Source organism: Malania oleifera, chromosome 5 (genome assembly GCF_029873635.1).
Source record: "Malania oleifera isolate guangnan ecotype guangnan chromosome 5, ASM2987363v1, whole genome shotgun sequence".
In the NCBI taxonomy this organism is placed as follows: Eukaryota; Viridiplantae; Streptophyta; class Magnoliopsida; order Santalales; family Ximeniaceae; genus Malania; species Malania oleifera.
In genome coordinates, this window is record NC_080421.1 from 100,416,803 (window position 1) to 100,423,473 (window position 6,671).

Genomic DNA, 6,671 nt, shown 5'->3' on the forward strand with positions numbered 1-6,671 from the left:
CAAATGAGAGAAAGGGGAGGCATATGGAAGGAAGGAGTTATGGGCGAACGGAAAGGAGGAAAGGGGCGGGATAAGGGGAAGGAGAAGTCCCTTGGCAAGAGGGTAACAGGTAGAATAAACCGGCACACGGTGGGAAATGAGGTTTGGGGAAGAGCAAATGGGGCAGGAGAAATAAAGGAAACTGATGGGGGAAATAGAGAAATGAAGGGAGAGAAGACAGAGAAGGGGGGTGTGATAGGTAAAGGAATGGAAATACGGGGGATGTGAGTAAAGGAAGGAGGGGATAAGAAGAGCGGAGGGATGGGAAAAGGCGCAAGAGATGTAGAAGGGAGAAGAAAGCATGGGAGAATGAGGAAGGTATAGAGGAGGAAGTGGGGAAAGGGAGGAGGGGAGACGGAAGGAGGAACGTAGAGAAGGCATGGGAGGGATGAAAGGGGTAAGGTGAAGATGGGGGAAATGGAAGTGGGTGGAAAGAAAATAGAAGGGGAAACTGGAGGGGAAACAGAGAAGCGGGCGAGCCGGAAAGGATGAAGAGAGGTTAAATGTCAGGGGGGGGATGTTGTAAGGGGGAGAGAGAGGGGAAGCCAGAGAGGAAAGTAAACGGAAGTTAAGAAGTGGGGGTTCAAGAAGAAAAAGAAGGTAAGAAGAATAATAGGAGCTTAAGAGAAGAGAGAGGTGAGTAAAGGGGAGGGGAAGGAAAGGGATAGTTGGGGGTGGGGAGGAAAAAGAGAAAGAGGTGGATATATCGAGGAAAACTAGGGCATATTTAGTTAATAGACTGCAATATATACTGTCCTCTGCCCAAAACTTTGAGGCCCACATTCTTATCCTTTAACATGCCCTTAGTCATGTTAAGGATCGTACGGTTCTTCCTTTCAGCTACACCGTTCAACTGGGGAGTGTAGGTCGGTCTGAATTGGTTTTGAATCCCTTGTTACCTAAGGAATTCCTTGAAAGCTTCGTCCTTGTACTCTCCTCCTTGGGCTGATTGGAGTGACTTGATGCGATAGTCATTCTGCTTCTCCACGAGAGTTTTGAACTCTTTGAATTTGTCAAACACTTCTAACTTCCTTTTCAGGAAGTAGACCCAAGTCTTCTTGCTATAATCATCAATGAAATTGAGAAAGTATTGGGTCTATCCATTTGAAAAATGACTTCAATGGACCACACACATCTATGTGTATTAGCTGGAGCGGTATGGTAAATCTCTAGTCAACTTGCTTTCCAAAGTTGTTTTTTTGTTGCTTGCTTAGAACACAACTTTCACATATCTTATTCGGATGTTGGATGTTGGTAAGTCGTTCACTATCTTCTTGCTTCCCAACTAGTTCAAGCTTTCAAAATTGAGGTGACCAAACCTCAAATGCCATAGCCAATCTTTGTTGTTGATGATAACGCTTAGACATCTTGGCGTATCATGATGGATGGCAAAAGAGAACATCCAATTCTTTGCCATAGTGACTCGAGTAATGAGCTTACCTCGAGCGTCTGATATCACCATATGTTTATTTCTAAGGCTAATTCAGTAGCCTTTCTCTACAAGTTGTTCAAAACTCAAGATGTTGGTCTTCATGTCTGACACATAATAGACGTTGGAGATGAAAGCGTGATCTTTGGTCTTCTGCTTGATCAGAACATCTCCTCTCCCTTGGACTGGGACTTTAGAGAAATCGCTAAAAGAGATCTCCCCCTGAACTTTCTCATCAAGTTCAATGAATGGGTTCTTTCTTCCAGTCATATGGTTGCTGGCTCTAGAGTCGAGGTACCAAACACTTTGGTCCTAGGTTGAGCTGTGTGCCATTAGCATCAATGACTTTCCAGCTACATCTTCAATTTCGGCAAGGTTAGCCTCCTCGCTAACTTTTTCTTATTATCGCTCCCAACATTTATTGCTATAGTGGCCAAAATTATGGCAGTTATGACACTCAATGTTTCTTTTATCAATGTTATGACGATTGTTGTAACCGCCACCTCCTCTTCCACGTCCTCTTTGTCATGGGACATTGTTCTATTTTCCACGTCCTCCTTGTTGACCTCAGCCTATTCTTCTGGATTTAGTATATCCAGATCCTCGACCTCGCGCTCATCCTCGGTGCGATGTCCCCCTTTGCTCATGTCTCCCACCAATTAAAGATAGTTTTGACTATAAGACTTGTTCTAGTGAATTACTGTCACTTCTTGTGTTCACCTTCTACTCGTGAGCTTGCCAAGATCCTACGAGCTCTTCTATAGACATGGTCTCCAAATCTTTCGTTTCTTCTAGCGTGAAGGTTATGTAGTAAAATTTTGGATCCAAAGATCTCAAAATTTTCTCATATATCCTCATGTCTATGAGATTCTCTCCATTTCTCCTCAACTAGTTCAAGACAATCATTACTCGAGTATAGTACTTGGCAATGGACTCAGACGACTTCATTTGCAAGGATTCAAATTCACCTCGTAGAGTTTGGAGACAAATCCTCTTCACTTTGTCAGCTCCTTTGTATGTCCGATGGAGAGTATTCCATACTTTTTGGGACGTCTTGGCGGAAGCGATGATTTCGAAGGTTGCCTCATCAAGGCCCTGGTAGATTATGGGCTTGGCTTTGCAATCCCTTTATCTGATTGGCACGAAGGTTCGTTCATTGAGCATCAAACGTATATGCTTCAACTTCTTTTTATGGGGCTTCTAGGTACCCATCTTCAACAATGTCTATCACATCCTGAGTACCTAGTAAGGCTCTCATTTGAATGCACCAGTTGTCGTAGTTGTCCTTTGTCTGCTTTGGAGTGACCGCTTGTGTAGTACCGTTCACCACCGGATAGAATGTTGGGGATGGATTCTCAAAGTAATTATGATGTAATTTTTTATTTACCCAAATAAGTATGGAATGAGTTTGTGTATTCAAATGATTTAAGTTGTGATATGATGAAATGAGATATAGGAATAGGAGTTCCAAAATGTTTCAAGTTTTGTGAAAATGCCAAGTCGGAATAGTACTATAGAGGATATATCAAAGTGCCGGATTAAAATGTCATAGGCTGAGATATTGAACCAAGACGGAATAACACCATTGGCGGCTGAGTCGATTAACTACTTGTTGGCTAAGATATCCGACTTGCGGCTGAGGGTGTGAAATACCACCTATGATCCGGTTGGTCACCGAAGGGTGTGATACACCATGTTTGCGCCGGTTCAACACTGTGGGGGCTTATGCTATGCCAGGTTACCGAGGGCACCATGTAATGCGGCCGGCTTAGGCCGAAGAGTGTGATGATACTAGACCGTTGTGTTTTGTGAGATATACTATAACTGTATTGTGAAAATACTAGAATTGTGATATGTTTATGTTTACTGTTGAAATAACACTCATGTGCCCACACATTTATATAACTTGTTTCTCCCTTACTGAGAGATGTCTTACTCCTATCATACAAATTTTTTTTAGGTCCTTCGAATAGCCGACACTAGCGTCCTAGCGTTTCAAGAGCGTGGTTGTTGGTTAGCATCGTCTAAGTGCTTGTGTAAGTACTGATCTTTGGTTGAGTTGTCATTTTTGGGTTATGTAGGCGCCCGGGGGTATGTGTTGTATTATGGGACTAGATCTTGGTTTTGTATATACTTTGGTATGGTGTTATGACTTAATAGGTTGAATTATTCCACTGTGTATATTGTGTATGTGATTGTGGATAGGGTATACATGAACCATATGGAGTCGGACCCTTATATTGTATAGTATCATGGATGGTTGTATGATACAGGGACATGTTAGGTTACTAAATCACACCCTTGGGCCCATTTTTGAGTTCGGGGCGTGACATATATATATATATATATATATATAGGATGGTAGGTGGGAATTAAAATCAACAAATGTGGCTAGAGTTGGTGGATGTTGGCTGCCTACTCCAGCTCAATAATTCAACAAAATAAGTTGGGGTTGGTGGAAGTAGTTGCCAACTTTTCCTCTATAGCCCATTCAAGTTTAATTTTCAACATCAACTAGGTGGCAAACTTGAATTCAAATAAGGAGACAATCATATGATGAGAAATTGGTCAATACATGGTCCAATGGAGTTGCCATTAACCAATTTTACTTAAGGCGAGGTTAGAACACATATTTAAAATTTCACCAATTCATTAGTCTTTAAGTTACACTTAGGTGCAGGGAATCCAATATGTATGTCCTCACGGATTTCTAACTCTTTATCATAGAAAATGTTCGTGCATAGGAACTGTGATCAATTAAGACATTGTTTAGAAACATAGTTTCAAGTCTTAGACAATTAATATATTATAATATTTTTTTTTCAAATAAAACTTAAAAGTTCAAGAGTCTAATAAACTCCAATAAGTAAAAATTATTAAAGTGCAAGTTTATGCTTCACGAAAATTACAATAAACTATGTAAGAATGCAATATCAAAGCCTTAAAATTTTGAATGCAACTGTGGACATTTATTATTATTGAATTATTTAATAACTTTCTTTATAAATCGTCAAGTGAAATTAATGTAATTAATATTATGCTAACATATATTTTATGTTCAAGAGCACAAATTTGAAACGTTAAATTCACAATAGATTTCACTTCACTCCTACATATCAAACATGTGAAAAGTTTATACATTTAAACACAAATATAATTATATTTCATTCTCTATAAACTAATATATCCTTAAATGAATTTAGATAAATGAAACAAATCTTTCTCAGTTATGTTTATTTACCCGATCTTTAATATAGTGAAATGGAATCAAATTAGAGTGAAAGAAAATTAATTAGATACTGATAATAAAAGATATTATTAATTGTATGTTATTATTATTAATGGTATTTATTTATGTTGGAGTTGGAAGGACTTTGGAAATTTGAAAGGACAAATTAAGACAACATCAGAAAGGCCGACCGCAACAACAAACAATAGGCGGTGTCGTGGTGTAGTTGGTTATCACGTCAGTCTAACACACTGAAGGTCTCCGGTTCGAGTCCGGGCGACGCCACTTCCTCCTGCGGTTTATTTCCTTTGCTGTTTTTTCGGTTTATGCTGTAGTCCCTTTCTAATTTGAATACTGCAATGTTTGAGTAAGTTTATTTGTTGTGAAAGCTTTGGTTGTTGTTTTATATCTTATTCTAACAGATCTTGTATCCTCCAATGTATGTATAAAATTAAATCTACAAAAGATGAATTCTTGAATTCAAAATTTAAAAGAGATACATAAACTGCTCATGATTAAAATCCTTTGAAACTTTAACTACATATTTTGAGGGTCTGTTTGGATTAAAGATTTCACTTAGAAAAGGAAAATAAGGAGGAAACTCATTTTCCGTTATATTTTCTCTCTACGCTAAAGTTTATTAAAAAAAAGTTTGTTTTTATATAATTAAAAATTTAGAAAAAGAAATATTAATCATACGTAAAATCAAAATTTTGTTTCTGAATTTGATATATTTTTCATTTTCTTTCTTAATCTCCTTGATAACCACACATGAAAACGTGGATTCTTTGATATTTTCCTTTCTTTTTCCTAATATTTTTCAAGTTCCAAATGGGACCCCAATGTATTAAATTGACATTTTATTTGTATGAGAGTTGCTTGCAATCGTGATTTTTTTTTTTGGTTAAAAGAGGGCAGCACCTCCAATTATTTATTAATAAACCCTCACTTTTGGCGGAGGAATACCGTGGTTACAAGTTAAAACCAACTAACCAAATTAGGACAAATAAAATTAAACATAACTAACAAAGGAGATAAAAATATAAAAACAACCAGAAATAAAACGAAATATATCAAACGAAACTCTAAAAATGAACTAACGACGAACAGAAACAATACCTCACCTATCCATCTAAATAATACCTTTCAGATAACGTGGTATAAGATGTTATTCTTCGTAAATTACATTGTTTCTCATTTCTCCTTTTTTAGCAAGAAAATCAGCCGCACTATTGTCTTCTCTATACTGATGCATCACCTTGACATTCACTCCTTCTAACTCTGCCATGAGTTCCTCCCAAAATTCCCTAAGATACCACAAAGTACATCTACCTTTCCGAAGTCAATCAACTAGAATTCGCGAGTCACTTTCAATAATCACATTAACGTAATGCAAACATTTACACAAACGAATTCCTTCTTTAATTGCTTTTAATTCCGCACTATTATTTGTACAATTATCAAAATAACTTGAAAAAACCGCTTTTACCATGCCATGACAATTCCGAATAATTCCTCCACCTCCTGAAGTACCCGGATTGCCCCTACAACTTCCATCACAATTAAGTTTTATCCACCCTACTGGAGGTTTAACTCATGAAATAATTTTTCCAAACCTATCGCAAACTCCCTGATGCTTAATTTAAAACTCATTCAAAATCTTAATTCAAATATAAAAAGATGCTTGCAATCGTGATTGACCTTTTAGTCAAAAAAATTCAAATATAAATAAAAAATTAATACAATCTCCAAAAAAAAAAAAACAAAAATTGCTAAGTTGCGAATTGCAATATATTCAAACATATGCAGAGATTAAAAAAAAATTATTATATGATAAAAGATATAGTCGGTTAAATATAGGGGCACACACGTAGGCTAGACCAAATTAAAATTTTCTATTGTTTGGGTACAATGGTTACTTAGCAAAATGTGTTTGGTTAGTACAGAAAAATCATCCCTTATTTATATGTATTG

General features: G+C 37.2%; 1 non-coding gene across 1 annotated transcript; it reads left to right on the top strand.

Annotated features, from left to right (window-relative positions):
• The first annotated feature begins 4,908 nt into the window (after positions 1-4,908).
• TRNAV-AAC (transfer RNA valine (anticodon AAC)) lies at positions 4,909-4,982 on the top strand. Its single transcript has one exon. It is a non-coding gene; the product is annotated as a tRNA-Val (tRNA).
• Positions 4,983-6,671: the final 1,689 nt, after the last annotated feature.